Source organism: Propithecus coquereli, unplaced genomic scaffold (assembly GCF_000956105.1).
Source record: "Propithecus coquereli isolate 6110/MARCELLA unplaced genomic scaffold, Pcoq_1.0 Scaffold37, whole genome shotgun sequence".
Lineage (NCBI taxonomy): Eukaryota > Metazoa > Chordata > Mammalia > Primates > Indriidae > Propithecus > Propithecus coquereli.
The window spans coordinates 9,828,367-9,847,606 of record NW_012149396.1 but is presented as its reverse complement, the minus strand read 5'-3'; positions in this window follow the sequence as shown (position 1 = coordinate 9,847,606).

Genomic DNA, 19,240 nt, shown 5'->3' with positions numbered 1-19,240 from the left:
TGGATGAATTAGGTAAGGTTTTTTTCTCTTTCATGCATAGTTCATGCTCTACTAATCATCAAAAATGATGTTTTGTCAAAAACGATTGAAAATTAATTGAGTTTTTTATTGTATTCAAAATAATATTCCCTTTTGTGGAGTTATTCACATTGTTCATTGAGCCTCAAAATTGTTTTTAATCATCTGAAACATGGAAGGTCTATCTGTCTGTAATAATCACATCTCTGCACTTAACCAAGATCCAAAGGATGAGATCAACTATTACCTCCTTTAATCTTGTTTTGTGTGTTTTGTTCTAAGGCACATACTTGAATAATCTGCTGCCCAAAGTAAAGATCAAAATTGTTCTTTCATTTCATTGGGTTTGCTCTTTAATTCTATTCATTATCATATCACAATTTTATTTTTCAAGTCCCTCAAGATATAAATGAATTTTCCATTCAAAATATTGCTTATGTCATAAAAATCAGGTTGTGCCTACTGATAGTTAATGAATAACGCATTTCAAATGAACTGAATAGTCAATTCACTGTATATAGATTAGTATCTTCGCAGTTTCTTAACAATTCAGCAAAAAGCAAAAATTTTTTTCTTTGACTTTTCTGGAGTTTGGCTACTTTGACCAATTCAATCATTTGCTGTGTCTTTTCATGACTCACATGATTTGGTTGCAAGAGTTAAAGATCACATGCTACATCCTCAGAATGATTCATCAACACATTTCAAGGACAGTTTAGAAACCATAGAGGTGATGATACTCTTTAAGGAAATTAGGACACAGATTAGAATCTGGGTTTGTTTCATTTTTGGAAAGAATAGTCAAGGAAGTCCTCTGCCAGGAAACATGTTCTTTCTCCCTAAAATAACTGGATTTCTGAAAAGAAAATGAATAGAAAATTCTATTGTTCAGAAAGTTGGTTGAAAGTTTAACTCAGAGCCACTCTGCACTCCAAGGAAATGCTTTTAGTGTTGCTCCCTGAAGTCAACTAATGGAATGAAAAATAACTGGGAAAAGTGGTCACCAGAGGAAACCTGATGATGGGCAGCTGCAGCTGCACCTGTGCCAGGCACTAACCATTTAGGATGAAGAGGGGTATGTGAAGGTCCATCAGAGCCACCAAGAGCAGTGGAAGCAGCAATAGAAACACCTCTCTTTCTCCTAGAGACAAAGAAATAGAAAAATATGCAGGAGAATGGAAGGAAATGTGTAATGGGAAAATAATTTTAAAAATGCAGTAAAGAGAGATTCATGGAGAGGGATTGCAGAACCCTATAGGATATTTCACAGAAGAAAGGAAAGCAAAGCTCAGATAAAAATTAAAATTATTGGTTGTTGAGCCGTTGTAGAAAAGGATCACACACACACATTCACACATACAAATGCTTGACAAGAAGGGACAGGTGTGGAACTAAAGAAGACAATAAATATAACAATACTGAGACCCTGATGAAATAATTTCCTGGATGATTAAGAATGGATAGATAACATGAAATATCTACTTATATGCCTGTAATATCTTACTCAACTATTTGGTTAATGCAATAAATGTGTGTCCAATTTACAACGTTTCCTTTTTAAAACTACTTTTGATAATATGAAAGGGGGAAAATCTACTTAATGTTTCCATGTTAAGAAGGGTTTTACCCAGGTTCAGCTTGAAACTTTGCCTCTTTATGCAGACATTACTGAGAGTCAGTGAAGCACCCAAGAAGGAGTGTAGGTTTGGAAACAGGCAGACCTATATACTACTGTATATTAGCTGAGGCAAGTTACTTAATTTTTATGGCTTTAGTTTCCTTTTGTGTAACATAAGGATCATAAACTGTCTGTTTTAGGGTATCATGAGGATTATTATAGATAACATATGAAATGCTGGGACATACAAGGAACTCAAAAAAAGTCTCTATCATTACTATTGTTGTTCCAGTTATTGTTATAAATCATTGAAAAGAGAGATTATTTAATAATATGAGCATTTAGTAAGACTTCAGAGGGAGTATGTAAAACATGAAGTAGTCTTGAAATTATGGTTAGGATGTGGGCTCCCAGAGAGGGGACATAAAAAAATTTAAGTAGAGAAAGAAACATTGGAAAAGACACCGGAGTAGAATGCATATGGAAAATGCCAAGCAGTTGGTCATTTGGAGGCAAGACCAAAGACCTTGCTCTGAAATGCAATGTGCATATTTTATTTCTATATGGATTGCTGAACAGTCAATTTCACTGCAGTGCTTATGATAGGTCTATGGTCTGCATGTTTTATATTCTTGTGGTGATTTTTCATCCTCAAGAATTTGCTGGAAGCAGTATGTAAATGTAACCTCTTTTGTATTGCCAAGGTCTGTCTGTTTCTTACAAGCTAGAGTAAAAATCTACAAGATATCACTTGACTTCAAAGAACAATCATTTTTCACTTGTTTGTATCAAGGGACAGTGAACATTTGTGGAAGCTTCGACATTTATTTTCAAAATACAGCTTATCCTTAGTTGAAAGAGCTCTACATATATTTGTAAAGCTGCAGATAGGCTTAGAATCTTCCAAAATGAGGATCTTTAAATGAGCATGACTTTTGAATTTCAGGTGAAACAGAGTCCCCCAAAAAGGGACATGATTTTTCACTAAGTGGGGCAAATTGGCTAAAAGTGAATCTTGGAATTGTGATGGCTTTGTAAATAGGCCGAACTGAAGCAAGGATTTTGAGATTAGATTAATGCCAGCCTTAGCGAGAATAATTTGTGCTCTTGAGCATCTGCAGCTGGGAAATCACTACAACATGCTCTAGTTGAATGTGATTTTCTTTCCCTGATCCCTGGTATATTTCAGCTCAAACAGAGATCCACATGTAGAAATGGGTCAGTCAGGGGAAAATGTGTATTTCTGATACCCTCAAAAGGTTTTGGATTTACACATCAGCAAATGACTTACAATGAGGCTCAGAGAAAATACAATATTTCCATCTGTAGCATGGATATTATTGATATTTAAGGGGAAACTGCACACATTTCTACTTTTAGCAACCCTTGGAAATAGAAAAAACATAAGCCACCTGTCTCGTAAAGGCCAATATTTGGTCTGCATCTTTTTTATCAACTTGTTTGCTAGAAGAGCAAAAGATAAGAATATAGGCCTAAGTACATCTTTCACCATCTAGAAAAATGTCAGAAACTTAGCATACATTGGAAAATATGTTTTAGATTAGCAAGGGTAGGAGAAGTTACTAATCTATGATGTGAGGGGGAAAAGGTATAGATTTTTCTTAACTGACTATAACCAACTGAGTTGATGACAATGAAATGAGTTCTCTATAGAATCCTTATTTTTCATCGACTTAGGGGTTAAGCTTTTAAAATCTAAAATTCTGAACTACAACTATACGCAACAATATATGGATTAATCTCACAAACATTATGGCGAGAAGCCCAACACAAAAGAACGCCTATTATATGTAAAGCTCAAAAACAGGGAAAACTAATCCAAGTTAGAAGTCAGAGGAGTGGTTCCTTTTAACAGGTAGAGAAAACTGATAGGGGATACAAGGGGGTTCTGGAGTGTAGATAAAAAGTTCTGCTTGACCTGAATGTCACTTCATGAAAACTCCATCAAACTATACACTTATGATGTCTGTCCATAATTAAATTTCAACAAAACAGATTTTAATGATCAAGGTTCTGTTAAACTCTCTTTTGATAACCTCGTTGAGCATCTTCAATGAATCACTTCAATGGTGATTCCTATGGCTATGAAAATATATCTATCAGTGGTGGTGTGGTACATTAGGGTGGGGAGCCTGTAGCCTTGGGGCCACATGTGGCCTTCTCAATCCTTGAGTGCAGCCTTTTGACTGAATCCACATTTTATTAAAAGGATTTGTTCTGTGAAGTTTGCATTCAGTTGAGAGATCGCACTTGGGGATCTGGAGGGCCACATGTGGCCTTGAGGCCACAGCTTCCGCACCATGTCAGAAAATCTGAAAGCAAAAACTACCATAAAGCAAGCTTGGGGCACATTTGGGAAATTTTAACACCTTTTTTTAAGCCAGAATTTTGTAATATTTTTCCTAAGATCCTCTACAAAGTAAGAAAATACACATCTGTATCAGGGGAAAATACAATTCTTTCCTAAAATAATGTAATTACAGTAAGAACATTATCGGGATGCAGGTTTTCATTCGATGCTATTTTTGATGTCAAAATGAAATGGAAATTTATTTTTAACCAGGAAATATTATATTCAGGGAACAGAAACTTTCCTTTGGAAGAGTGGGGCATAATTTCATCTGTGGCTTGCCCATTTCTTTACCTAAAGGGGCCACTTTCCAGTCGTCATCATTCACAGATGCCGAGGGAACTCGTGTGTAATTTAGTGCTTCGTAAATATGTCCAGAGAGTCAAAACAAGACCCCCATTTTACATTGTGGGAGAATCAAATGTACACATGAGGGAATTTCTCAGCATGATTAAGAGGATTTTCTTTAATATCAGAAAGACCTGAGTCTAAGGCTGCCAATTACTGACGAAAGAAAGAAGTTAACATTTTTTTTCCTGTAAAACACCTACCTCCTAGAATTATCCTATTATTTAAATGAAATAATACCTGTAAAACTTGTTAGAAATTTTTCCCACATATGTGGTAAATAATCACCTGTTGAAGCAGCAGTACTACTACTAACAATAGTAATAATAATGTAGTAGTAGCTACTATCTGCATGTGCCAGGTTGTTAGTTTTCTCTTTACATCTTTTTTCCTTATCTATTTTTTGTTTGTATATATTCACGGGGTACAAGTCCAATGTTGTTACATTGATATATTGCACTGTGGTGAAGTCAGGGTCTTCAGTGAATCCATCACTGAAGCAACCTTCCATCATCCACATCCTCCGTCCTCCTGTTCCGCCCAATCTCTATTGTTCATAGTTGCACACTCAGCTTTCACGTGTGCACATTATTTAGCTCCCACTTATAAGTGATAACATGCGTTATTTGTCTTTGTGTGTCTGAGTTCTTTACCTTAAGAAAATGTCCTCCAGTTCGCCCCCCATGTTGCTGCAAAAGACATGATTTCATAGCCCTAAATGTGTACATCAAATAGAAAGATCACAAATTAACAACTTAATGTCATGTCTCAAGGAAATAGAAAGGAAGAGCAAACCAAACTCAAAGCCAACAGAAAGAAAGAAATAATGAAGATCAGAGCAGAACTAAATGAAATGGAAAAAAAAATACAGAAGATCAACATTTATTTTCTTTATATCATAATAGTAGTGGTGGCAGTACTTGTGTATACAAATTTAGAATCTGATTCCAGCTTCAAATCTGAAATTACATAACTTAACAATTTTTCTTATTTAACTTAACTGTATTTCTTTTACACAGACATCTGTATATAAAATAGTCTTTAACTTCATAATGCTCAGCTCTCTTCAATATTTTTCCAGCCTCGTACAGATTTTTTTCAATTTTCACTGTTATACATATTAAAATGTTAAATGTTTAAAAACATTTCCTATTATTTATTTATTTTTTTGAGAACTCACTTCTTTAACCACTAGTTATGACATGCCTGTTCCCTGCTGGTCATAATTGTGAGTAAGGTGAGCAAGATGCCTGCCCTCCTGAGACTTACTCATGACTGGGATATAAACACTGTCTTCTGATTTCTGATATTAAGACTATTTCCTCTAAGGGATACCTAGACTGCCCCTTGTAGGACATGGTGCTAAAGACATTTTCAGAGTGTAGGTTGTGTGCTGTGTGGCCTGCATTTAGTTGGGCTTTTTCTTCTTTTCCTTTCTTTCTATCCTGTGCTACTCCTATTCCCTATGGCCAAATTCCCATTCTTTTTAGCCCATTATCACTGCCTTTGTCAGAGAGAAAATTTGGGGAATATAAATATGCACTCATTATAAAGTGAGTTCTGATGACCTTTTAGTATTTGTTGTGTACGAACTGTATTCAGCAGTTAAAGATGAAAAGGAATTGGCATTGAGCCTTCTTAATTATTGTTCCTGTTTCAGACCTTTAATACAGCTCTGGCTCTTGCTGACACATCTAAATGAGGTTTACAGAACCTGGAGCTGTGAATTCAGTGCTCATTAACAGAGGGTTGACAGGACTGTGGAGCTTTCCTTTTTGCCCTTTCAGAAAAGAAATCATCACAGATCTCAGATTTAGATGTTTTATTTTACATGTGGATTACCTGCTGATTTGGAGTTATTGTAAGTGTGCTCATCTAAAAGTAAGCCCCAAATGGGATCATGGAAGCATGACAAGAGGAAGAATGTAGGCTATGCTTGGTTAGGCTTTCTGAATTCTTTAAGGCATAACCGATATGACTAGTATGAGAACAGAGCACACTCTTGTAAATTGTGCTATCCAAGGAGTGTTAAAAGGCCAGGGTTCACAGTCTGGTGAATTTCACCTCCACAGATACCATGGCCATCACCATCCCTCCAGGTTGGAGGTCTTTGACTCTTCTCCTGACCCCTAGGGTCTTCTCATTTCGAACTCACCTATGTATCACTGTCAGATTTGACTTCTAAAAGGGCCAGCTTGGGTTGTATAGTGTCCCCCAAATTCTGTTGCTGGTGTCCCATTTTATAGTGAAATATATATATATATATATATATATGTATATGTACTTTTTAAATTGGTTATTTGTCAGCTTTCAAATTATAGTGTTAGAGCAATTAAGTCCACTAGTTAATGCTAAAGGCAAATAGCAAATTAGCAGATCTGCTTAGCATGATGTAGTTTGCATATTTAGTAGGCATGGAATTCTCACTTAACAGACTTTTATAAGATCTACCATGGTATCCACATTTCTGCAAAAACTAGGATTTAGATTCCCTGACTGAAAAAAAGCTGGGAAAATAGACTTACTGTCTATTGTGTGAACAGGAAAGAGCATGGGGAAGAATGAAAAGGCTTCTGGCTAGAAACATATAGACAAGAAGTTGAGTTCCAGGGCAAAGCAAATGGAAAAATATGTCATAACTGAGCTAAGTGTGGTGGCAAGTACTTACCCAGCATAGCAGACAAACTCTTTAAAATACATTAACAAAAGCCATGTACCAAAAATCTGAACTTTGGAAAAATTCTAAGAGAGAAAGAACTTTCTTGTAGTAAGGAACTTGATGTAAAGAAACAATTATCCAGGTACAAAACCATGTGAAGTAAGAAAGTGCGTAGTGGACAAGAGAAGAGTCAATGGGACTTAGATTCTGAAAAAAAAGCAATTCAGAACAGAAAAGAAAATTTCCTGACTATGCCCACTTTCTAGCATTAACCTACTCTTCAGTGAGAAGAATTATGAACAGATGTTGGAATTGTATATTGTAGTCATTTTTGTATACACCTGATATTTACATTTATGCTATAGTTCTTATTTCAGATGGTTCCAACTCACTCTTCTCTAATACATTTCAAATTCCAAGGATGAATACAGACAGATATGATTACAAACAGATATTTTGCTCAAAGTGTGTGAATATAGAGTGGACAAGGAAATTAAGAACACTTCATGTCTGTTAACTTATCGGAATTTACATGTGAGTGAGCTAGATGTTACAAATGCATTTTTAATTTAATATTTTGTTTCTTTACTGCATGGTTGATATTATTAGGTGATCCTCATATTTCAATAGTTTGCTAGGGTCTTCTGATACATAGCAATGTTCTCACTATCATACTTTATTCTAACATGGTGACTAAAAGAATTAGCAAATGTGATAAAATGCTATAAAGAAATATTCAGTTAAAAAAAACAGTAGTGAATGTGAATTTCCTTATCTTGACTTTCAGAAACCCCAAAAGGTCAAGGTCATTTGTGAATTTGGTCATTGAATAAACAGTATCAGTGACTCATATGCCACTTATTGTGCTTGGTCCTAAAGAATCTTAGATGAATAAAGTAGAGTTACTGCCTCCAAAAAGTCAGAGTCTAGTTGAGAGCTATGTGTGTAAATAAACAATATAAGGGACAGATACCATCATGAAAAGATGCTCAAGATATTCTGATAATAAATTCATTTAGGGTTAGTGGAGTCTTCAGAGAAAATAAATGACCATTGAGTCTTAAAGAATAGAATCAGGAAAGGTATTGGAAACTGCAGGAAAGTGTTGATGTCTTACACATACACACATGCACATTTTTAAAACATAGTTTTAGATAGTTGGTTGCTACAGTTGAAATTTTGTCTCCTCCAGATTCCTTTGCTGAAATCCTAACCCCCAAGTTCATCATTAAGATGATTAAGAAGCAAGGCCTTAAGGAGGTCATTAGGTCATGAGGGCAGATCTTTCATGAATGGGATGAAAAAGACCGTAGAGAGGTCATTCCACCATGTTAGCACACAGCCAGAAGGCACCTTTGGTTAGTAATGGGCCCTCACCAGACATCGAATCTGATAGAGCCTTGGTATTGAAACTGTGAGAAATAAATTTATTTTGTTTATAAGCTACTCAGTCTGTGGCATTTTGTTGTAGCAGCCCAAATGGACTACGATGATGGTCCTCAGTCTATTTGCATCAGGATCACCTGTGACACATTTGAAAATGCGAAGTTTCAGATATCACATTGCACTTTCCAGATCCAAGTCATTAGGAGCCAACTTTGAAATGTGCCATTGTAACCAGACTCCCAGGCAATTCCAATGTATGCTACAGATGGAGAAACTCTATTCTAGAAGCTTAAAATTGTTTCATGTAACAGGTGCATGTAGGGAATTTCACAAGTGAAATTTTTTCTTAAATATATCATCCTGGCAGCCAGATCAAAGGTGTTTTGCAGGTATATTAAGTTTATTAGATAATGATTATTACCTAATGTAAGACTATGGATATGGATTTGAAAGAGAGAGAATAGATTTCAGAAATATCTAGAAAATAAAATTGATAAGATTTACTGCTAAATTAGATTGGGTAGGAAGAGTGTAGGGAGAAGGTATATTACACTTTCTGGGATGACTCACAGGAACGTGGGTGACACAAATTATAAAAGGGAATTCAAGAGGAGATAATGAGTCTGAGGTGCTGATAGTATGTCATGGTGAAGATTAGCAATAAGCAATTCTATAGATTCCTAAACTTAGGAGAAAGATAAAAATATTTAGAAGTTATAGTTGTATTGATCATATTTTAGATGACAGTTATACAAGGTGAAAGAGAGAGGGTAAGTGGAGCTGTCCAGAGCACTATATTCAAACTGTGCTCTGAAAAACCTGCTGGAGTTAATCGATGCAACTCAGTGGCTAAAGAGAAGTAGGAGAGAAATACAGAGAGAACTTGAGCTCCAGGCCTGCTCACAACCTCATGACTCCACTGTCCACAAAAAATAAAAGTAACATTGACGTAGGCAGAACTGGCTGTTGATTTAACCAACTGTCCTTTTAGATATTAATATGTTCAGTGTTTTTTCTTCCCTGGCCCCTTACTGAATGCTCCTACAGACCTATGAATTTTCTCCTTAGTTCTAGGTAACAGAAAGATTTTGTTTAATATGAAGTAATAAACATGACCTCAATTATGTAATTAGAATGTTCATTCCTTGATCTTATTCAAAATTCCAGATATGATGTAACATCAAAATCTCTCAGCTGAGGCCTGTTTCAGGTTGGAAGCTTGTAGCTGGAAAGGGGCTGCAATTGGCTTCTGTATTTCTCATTATTGCCTCCCCACACTGGCTACTTGAGCCTCCATCCCCTCTGGGACTGGCAAGTGGAAGGGAAGAAGGAAGAGAAAGTGGGGAAAGTCTTTGGTAATGTAATTCCTTGGCAAGCTGACTTCTCACTCGCTGGTGGTAAGACATTAGCAATGGCTTCTTTCTCTGGTGGGCACTTTCATGGGGTCTTTGGCAGTTCCCTCTTGGGCTCCTCCAACTGTAATGTTTTTAACCTCCATTGTTGCAGCCTCCTAGGGGCAGGTGATCCACCTGAACCTCCTACCTCAGCACCTTGACTCATGTCCAGCTTCTTTTTACTGAGATCCTTTTTGCCAGCTTGGTGGTCCTACTGACCAAGGTTCAGGCCACTGCATGCTGGCTCTTTCTCTTCTACGTGTCCCACATATGGTACATAAGCAACACGTACTCACCCCTTGCTTTCAGTCTCTGAAGTTGCATGGGGACCCCACAGCAGCAGAACTCTAGCTCTACATTGCCACCTGTGCTACGTTCCTCACTGGACTCAGGCCCCAGTCCACTGTTTCTACAACTGCAAGGAACAAATGGTAAACTCTCCAAGTGGCCTCTTTGAAAGTGCCCTCACTAAGCCAGCGGTGAGCATGCAAAGCTCTGCCAAAACCTTCCCCCAGAGGGATGGACAGAATCTCAAAAAATCAGGTAACAGTTATCTCCCAGACACCTCACCATAATCCCCTGACCTTCTCTACATGCTAATCTCCTTCACATGCTGAATCTGTACACATGGGTGAAAGAACAGAAGAGGTTTGCAAAACTTTCTTTTATCTTCTGCTTTTGGTGATATGGCCTAGGAATTGTGTGTTGTATCTTGGTGTCTCAGTTGTAGCTTCAATTTCTGTATCCAGTTACGCAGCTCATACGACGTCTAGTTTAGGGAGCGACAATGGTGAGATGAAGGGAAAGTAACATTGTTCAGACTTGCACAATTCTAGATCCTAAAGGGTATGGTGGAATCAGCTTGGCTCAGGGAGCCTTAGCTGAGGGAGCGCCCTAAGCATGAGTTCCTATTCAGCCTCTTTAGGCTCTAGAGATCTTGAGGGATCTAACGGAGATCCTATTGGTCTTCACATTGAGTATTACTGTATTTCATGCTTGAGGAGAAAAGCCTCAACCAAGAAATGTGGACTCTTTCTACCCCCTCTTCTATCACTGAGGCCCATTGTAGGAGGTCAAATATACTATGGACTGTTTTAATTTTAAAAATACTAATTTCATCTACATTTTATAAGACTTGATGTTTACATTTAAATTTATTATGGTTTAAAGTGATTATTTTTATCCAAGATGATTTCTCCAAGGGTAACCTGAACAGATATAATAATTGTTCTGCCCTAATATAAGCCTGAAACTCTATCCCTAGGTGGTTCTCTGTATTAGAAGTATTTGCCTCATGTTTTAAACCTTTTAAAATTAGATTAATTAATTTATTTGTTTAAGAGTATTCTTAGTGGTGGTTGATGAAGTATTGTAGTGAGGGTGATGATGTCGACAACTACAATTCATTGAGTACGTACTGTACTCACTGTGTTCCTAGAATTCTTTAATTCTTACAACAATCCTATTAATATCTCCATTTTATAGGTGACAGAACTAAACCATAAAATAGTTAAATATTTTGCTCTAGCATTCTGTGAATAAGGGGGAAGGCAGGACACTAACTCAGGTAGTTGGAACTCCCAAGTCTAGGCTTTGAACCTTAATGCTATTCTACCTGGTTGTGAAGCTGCCAATTCTACTTCAGATTTTTCATCCAATAGTCATTATCTGAATTTAGCAATTCCTTTAACTTTTATTGTTCTTGTTTTGATATATGATATATACCAAAAAAAAAACCTGGCAATCATTTTTCTTTAGCTATATCTTATATACTAATAACAGAAGACAACCTTGAGCGTTCACCTTTCACCCCCAGGAGCACTTTGTCAATTAACAGCTTCTCCACCACCCTACTCCTAGGGACATGCCTTTGTTTGACTCAAAGAGAAAACTATTCTCTTGGTGATTTGGCCAATGAAGCTTCTGGTTCAAATGATTTTTCATCCTTAACAATAAGATGGGACACTGGGCTTTGGATATAAAATTAGAGGTAAATTGTGCCAGTCTCTCCTAGCATGCTTTTCTGAAGGGCACAATAATTCCAACTCCATGAAAGCCCATGCAATTTCATAACCCCCAAAATTAAAGGAAGAATAAACAATCTTTGGGTTCTCTGTGAAAGGGCTCCTCTTTTCCTTTCTCTTCTTTGAATGAAAAACTGTGTTTGTAGACTATTATGCTTATTAACATCATTGTAAGTAACTATCTTGCTCTATTTCTTGATCATATCATAGTACATGAATGTCTCCTATGAGATATTCTAATATCGGTTAACATTACACAGTAATATTCTTTGGTGTATTACAAGACAATAATAACACAAGCCTGCTCAACACACATTTATCTCATCAACTGAAATAATTTAGCTGGTACAAAAAGCTACATGTTAATGCATAATTTTTCTCTTCTTCTTATCCTCTTCCATGGCTTTGTGCTTCTGTGTTATAATAATAATGACTAGAAAGAAAATTATCTGTCACCATTTAATGCACCATAAATTTTTTATGAAATTGATGCTGTGTCATTCATAGATGACCTGCTTCTTGGTGAGGATTTGTTAGCAAAGCAAGCCCTTGTTGAGATTTCCTTAAGCTCAGTTTGTGATGAAACTTGCTGTCAGCATGAGAACCTTTATCAGTGAGTATCTTCCAACTTGGATGCTCATTTTCTTTCTTGGACAAGTGGTTTGTGACTTTCAAAATACAGTAAATATAGTCCTCCCCTCCTAAATGAAGCAAATAAAGACTAACTTTCACATCTTCTACTAGTTGAAAGAAAAGACTTAAAATTTATTGCAGAAAAGAAAACATTATTTTAAATCATGAAAAAATAAAACTAAATATTAATAACAATATGAGACATTAAAAGATAAAGCCATGCAAACCCAATCATTTGGAAGTTATAAAAAAAAAAAGAACGTAGTTCTTTCTTATTAACTATTTTGTCAAAGAGAAAAACAAAATTGCAATTATACACCATAAAAATAATACACATTAGGACTGCCGAATGACTGTGGGAGGATCTCAGTGGACCCATATAACTTGGAAATAATTAAACAACAACAAAAACAAAATGAAAACTACTTAAAGTCTCTGGAAAATGTCATAAGGACATATGGCAAATGGGGACATGTTTATTCAAGAAAATGACCTAAATCTCTGTAAGAACACTTAAGTGTTGGTTATATTTGAACAAGGACCTGTTGCCATTCTTTCCTTTTCCTCTTCTCCATGTTATTGAAGCTCTACTCTGGAATGTGTGGCCAAGGAGATGGAAACTCTCTCTCCCTGTACCTCGCAGTCCAGGGCTACAGTCTCATTCCAGGAGGCATAGGCCACTGGCACCAATCACCTCCACCCCACTTCCACCCCAGCTTCATATCGTGGAAGTTCTGTTCTAAGCAAGTATAGCCAAGAGCACTGGGGTCCTTTCTGCCACCCAGTCCTCACTGGCAACGTGGAAGCTCTGCCCAGGCATGGTAAGTTGAGAATATTGGGCTCCAGTTGCCCCTCGCTCTAGCTTGCTCCTAAGTTTTAGGCCCCATTCTTGGAGGTAAAAGCCTAGAAGATCAGTGGCTACTATTCTTCCTCTGTCAGGGACAGCTTGTGGAGCAGAGGTGCCACTCTGTGAGAATCTGGTATTGTCCCTATCCCTAGCAGTGATACAGTGGTACAGAGGTTCTGCCCAGGCCGTAAGGATTGAGAGTTCCATAGCTCTTCCTGAGGGGAGTGATTTTATTTGAAACAGACTAGAGGGAAGTTTATACCTGAGGACATTTTTTGAAAAAAATGGAGATACTGGTGGTAAGCAATTACAAGTGGCCTGGTAGCTCCATGATATCAATAGCAACAAATAAGAGTCAAACCAACCAGAAGATTAACAGAAGAACGAGGGAAAGAAGACTCCTCTAAGATACCACTCCTCCCCAGGCACCCAGAAGGCTGTGTGCAGATACTAGGCTGCAATCAGGAGTGATCAAAATGGAATGTGGGGCGGAAAACAAACTACAAACAGATCCATTAGAATGGAACTGGCTCAAAAGACTTATAGATAACCTGCAATTCTGGCCCAGGGATGATGTCTAAGAAACCAGGTTCAAAAGTAAATCACACTCATCTCTGGTGGTCTGGAATGTGGTGCATGCCCAAGAGTGCTCCCTCACAGGAGCAAACTAGAAAGAGAAACTATAATCAACTAGTCCCTTGAAAATACCAGTCAACATCATAAAGTCCCTGAATTGTGGAAGCAGTCTCCAAGCTACACACATCCAGTGGTGAAGGGTGGGAACCTAACTGGCTAAGAGGGCATAGGCAAAACCCAAGACCAATAAGTGATTTGTGTTGACCTGGGAGAACCCTAGAAATTAAGGGTAAAAGATAAAAAAAAAAGTAAAAAATAGTGATTATTTCACAATGTATGTCAAAACATCAAGGTATATACTTTAAAAACATACAAAAAATATTTGTCAATTATACCTCAATAAAGCTGAAAAAATAAAAGAATAGAATAAAGGACTTAAAATACATAATTATCTCAACAGAAAGCAATGAAAAAATCCATACTCTTTCATAATATGATACTCAAAAAATTAGGGAAAAAAGACTACTTCCTCAACCATAAAGAAGGCATCTGTGAAAAATCCACAGCTAACATCACTCCTAATTCTCAATATTTTTCCCCTAAGATTGAGAACAAAATGAAGATGTTCACTCTCATCACTTCTATTCAATATTGTGCTAGAGGATCTAGCATAGGCAACTAGACAAGAGAAAAACAGAAAATTCTGCTTCTCAGATGGCATGATATTGTATATGAATACACAATAAAAATATTGTTAATATGTCAGTATGCCCCAAATCAATCTATAGATTTAACACAATCCTTAACAAAATCTCAGCTGTCCTGTTTTTGCAGAAATTGAAAAGCTGATCCTAAAATTCATATGAAAATTCAACGAACCCAGAATAACCAAAACAGTCTAGGAAAAGAAGCACAAAGTTGGAAGATGGACACTTCCTAGTGTGAAAACTTACTATACAGCTACATTACTCAGAACAATGCGGTTCTGGCAAAAGAACAGATATATAGATCAAAAGAATAGATTAAGAGCCTGAAAATAAACGCTTATATCTAAGGTTAATTGATTTCAATAAGGATATTAAGAAAATTCAGTGGGGGAAGAATAGCCATTTGTACAAATGGTACTGGGATGACTGGATATCCACATATTCACATGCAAAAGAAAAAAATTGGACTTTCAGTTAAAAAAAAAACTCGTCATGAATCAAAGACCTAAATATAAGAACTAATACTATAAAAAAACTCAGAAAAAAGAATAGAAGTAAATCTTTGTGACCTTATGTTATTCAATGGTTTTTTAAGTATTAATATTAATATACAGATGACATATAGATAAATTGGACTTAACAAAATTGTAAACTTTTTTACTTCAAAGGACAGCATCGAAAAACTGAAAGCTAACCCACAGAACTGGAGGACGTATTGGAAAATTATATACCTCTTGGGACTTGTGTTCCAGATATATAAAGACTCATATTCACACCTAATGGGTGCGGTGTGCACTGTCTGGGGAATGGACATGCTTGAAGCTCTGACTTGGGTGGGGCAAAGGCAGTGTACGTAACCTAAACATTTGTACCCCTATAATATGCTGAAATTAAAATTAAAAAAAATAAAGAACTCTTACAATTTAACAATCAAAAGACAAATAATAAATTGGGAAAATAATTTGAATAGACAGTTCTTCAAAGAAGATATTCAATGGCCACTAAGCACATGAAGAGATGCTCAACATTCTTCACCAAGAAAACACAACTCAAAATCCCAATAAGATTCTGCTTCGCATCCACTAGAATGGCTATAATGAAAAAGACAATAACAAGTGTTGACAAGAATGTGGAGAAATTGGAACCCTCACATGTTGTTGGTGGGAATGCAAAATTCTGTAGCCACTTTTGAAAACAGTTTGGCAGTTCTTCAAAATACTGAACATAGATTGCCATACTTTCCAGAAATTCCACTTCTAGGTATGTACCCAAGAGAAATGAAAACATGTCCATACAAAAACTTGTACATGAATACTTGCAGCATTATTCATATCCGGCAAAAGGTGCAAACAACCCAAATGCTCATCAACTTATGAATGGATATTAAAAAGTGACTTATCCCTAAAATAGAATATTATTCAGCCATAAAAAGGAATGAATTACTGATATAGGCTATGACACAATGAACCTTGAACACGTTGTGCTAGGTGAAAGAAACCAAATAAAAAGGCCACATACTGTATGATTCCATTCATATAAATTGTCCAGAGTAGACAAAGGTTTAGAATCAAAAAGTAGCTTAGTGCTTGCCACCTACAGCGGGGGGCTGTAGGGCATAGCTTCTGGGAAGGGGAAGAGGAGCAACTGCTCATTGGTATAGGGTTTCCTTTGAGATGATGAAACATCCTAATATTCGATTATGGTTATGGTAACACAACTCTGTCAATATACTAAAAACTATTAGTTGTACACTTAAAATGGGTGAATTATATGGTATGTAAATTATATTTTAATAATGCTACTAAAAATGCCCAAAATAAAAATAGTGCATGTATTCTGATTCCCAGTGTATCACTGAGTATATTAATTAGAATTCCATCTAACCACATATAATAATAGTTATTACTGGGTGTTTATGACCTTCAGGGACTGACTGTTTTCTAACATTTTGTTTTCCAGATTTTTTACAATGCATAGGGATTACACTAAAATAACTTTTTCAAAACTTTTGCATAGAGAAATTGACCACAAAAATAATTACACTTTACATTTCTTTGAGCACGTAGACCTCGTTAGATTTTGTAGTTTCCCTTTATAATTGTAATACATGTACAATTTTGTTCTGTTAAAAAAGTACTTATCATCTCTGTTTTAGGAATAGAAATAGTGCCTCACTAGTGAGGCTAGGAAATCATTCCTTGGTTTCTATTCCCCACTCCCAGGCTTAGATGAAGGAGAAGATAATCAGATTTTTACGGGCTCAAAGTAAAGGAGCATGCAAGCCTCTCCTCTCAAGAAAATCCCAAATTACACTGTATTTTGAATATATGCATCTCACATAAGGAATTAAGCTCCAATTTGAAAGAGCAGAATAGATGAGTTCAATACTTTTTTGAGTATTGAAAAAGAAAGAAAATGCCCAACTCCTATGGTTGAAGGAACAAAGGAAGGGGAAGATGAATCCAGAGGGAGAAAAAGACAGAAACTTCAGGTCGTGGGAGTCTGAATCCAAAATCATCCCAAGAGGATCTCAAGCAGGCTCTTTGATGCCTGAGGCTTGGGGAAATGGCTGCGATACCTAGAGTGAAAGATCTGGAAAGAACGGACAAGTGACTCGGGAATCAGGAAGAAGCACACGTGAAAAATGTGAGCTCACAGGCCAAGGTACTGTCTTCTCTTAAAGGTAACGAGAGGCCTCGATAGTCGGTCACCTCATATTATGTCCCCGCAGCAGTGATCAGACCCACGTTTTACCAGCAATGTTGGCAGCAATGTACTACGGCAAAAGCGGGTTCATTGGAATTAGTCCTTTCTCTTTTTGCCTGTGAAAATCGAACGAAGTCTTTTCTACATTGGACCGAATATATCCTGTGTTTTGTGGCAGGGAGTCAGGGAGGAATGCAGGGGTCAAGTGGCTCATCAAGGAGATAACAGGTTACACCATCTAGTTCTATAGGCAGCAACATAGCAGCTTTCATTTGCAGAAATAAAACACAGTGATAAAATTATAGCTGATGTTTTGGTGCAGTGTGTGTGGTTTACATAAACAAGGTCTATGCATATTTTGAAAGTTACTCTATATTTTTCATTTTGCTATTGATATTTTATACTAACAGTTTAGTATGACCTCAGTTCAGAAGAGGTAATATAAAGCAGGAAAAATGATGACGTGGGAATATTTTATAATTAAAATGAATTTTTTCTTTTCAACAAGTAATTATCCTAAATACATTGTGATGTTCTGGATCAGTTTCTGAAACAGAAGAACCACAGTATTGGGAAAACCAGTGAAATCCAAACAAAGTCTGGAGTTTAGTTAATAATGATGTAACTGATAGTTGGTTTCTCAGCTTTGAGAAGTGTATTATGGTAAAATGTTAACAATAGCAGGAATTGAGTGAAGGGCATATGGGAAGTCTTGGTACTTTCCTGGCAACTTTTCTGTAAATCTAAATAATTCCAAAGTAAAATATTGATTGGAAAGGTAGCTGTGACTTACATGCTATTTTCAGCATGCTACTCTTCCCTAAATTTTCCAGATTAGGATTGTGAAAGTTTTAGTGAAGAGCCAATTCATGTGACATTTAAAAAAATTTTTTGGATAGATAATAGTTGTACATATTTATGAGGTACAGGTGATATTTTGATGCAAGTATACAATGTGTAATGATCAAATTAGAGTAACTGAGATATCCATCACCTCAAACATTTATCATTTCTTCGTGTTAGAAATATTCCAAATTCAGTCCTCCAGTTATTTTGAAATATACAACAAATTATTGTTAAGTAGAGCTGCCCTATTTTGCTGCCAAACACTAGATCTTATTCCTTCTAACATTTTAACAACACTATAGACTCAAAATTTTGGCCCATAGTTTGTACAAGTGTTCAATCTAGCTGTTGTTTATTCTAAAGACAATTCAAGAAAAGAAATGCATCAGTTAACATAGTTAAATTTGATATGTGCACTGTCAATCACAAATAAGCAATATATTTACTACTTTACAATTTACTTGGGATTCATTTTTCAACTGGAAATTTCTTTTAATATTTTTTTTTGTGTTTTTAAGCAATATTAATTTTGTAGTAATTTTACTTTAATTTTTAGTTTAGTAGCCGATGAAAGCACAGGCAGAAAAGAATATGTATGTGAAGCATTCTATCATGTACTTTTTGACACTCTTCTCTAAGCAATAACCCAGTTCTACCATCAGGATGAAATTTCTAACCTTCATTCTTCCAGTTTATCTACTCTGGAGGTGAACAAATGCCTCATAAAACAGCCCAATGGTGCAATTATCACTTTAGTATTAGAGGGACACCAGAAAGTGCTAAAATTCTACATTAGATACAACATTTTATTGTAACCATAAACTCACGGTGGTCTTGAGGTATTTGCTACAGTGTTAGTAATGATTCATACTGGGCATCCAGCAAGAAATGGAAGGATGCCTTATTTGATAAAGCTGGTATAAGGAGATTAAGAGATGAGTTAGGGTAAATTGTGTGAAAGATAATGGTACATCAAATATCCAGTGCCACACTTCAATAAAGTGCTGGCAATTTAATACGTTTCATGGCAAAATATGATGTTCCAAGTTAAATACTACTATCTGTGATTTTCAGAGTACATAGTGATGCCATGAGCAGTCTTCTTAA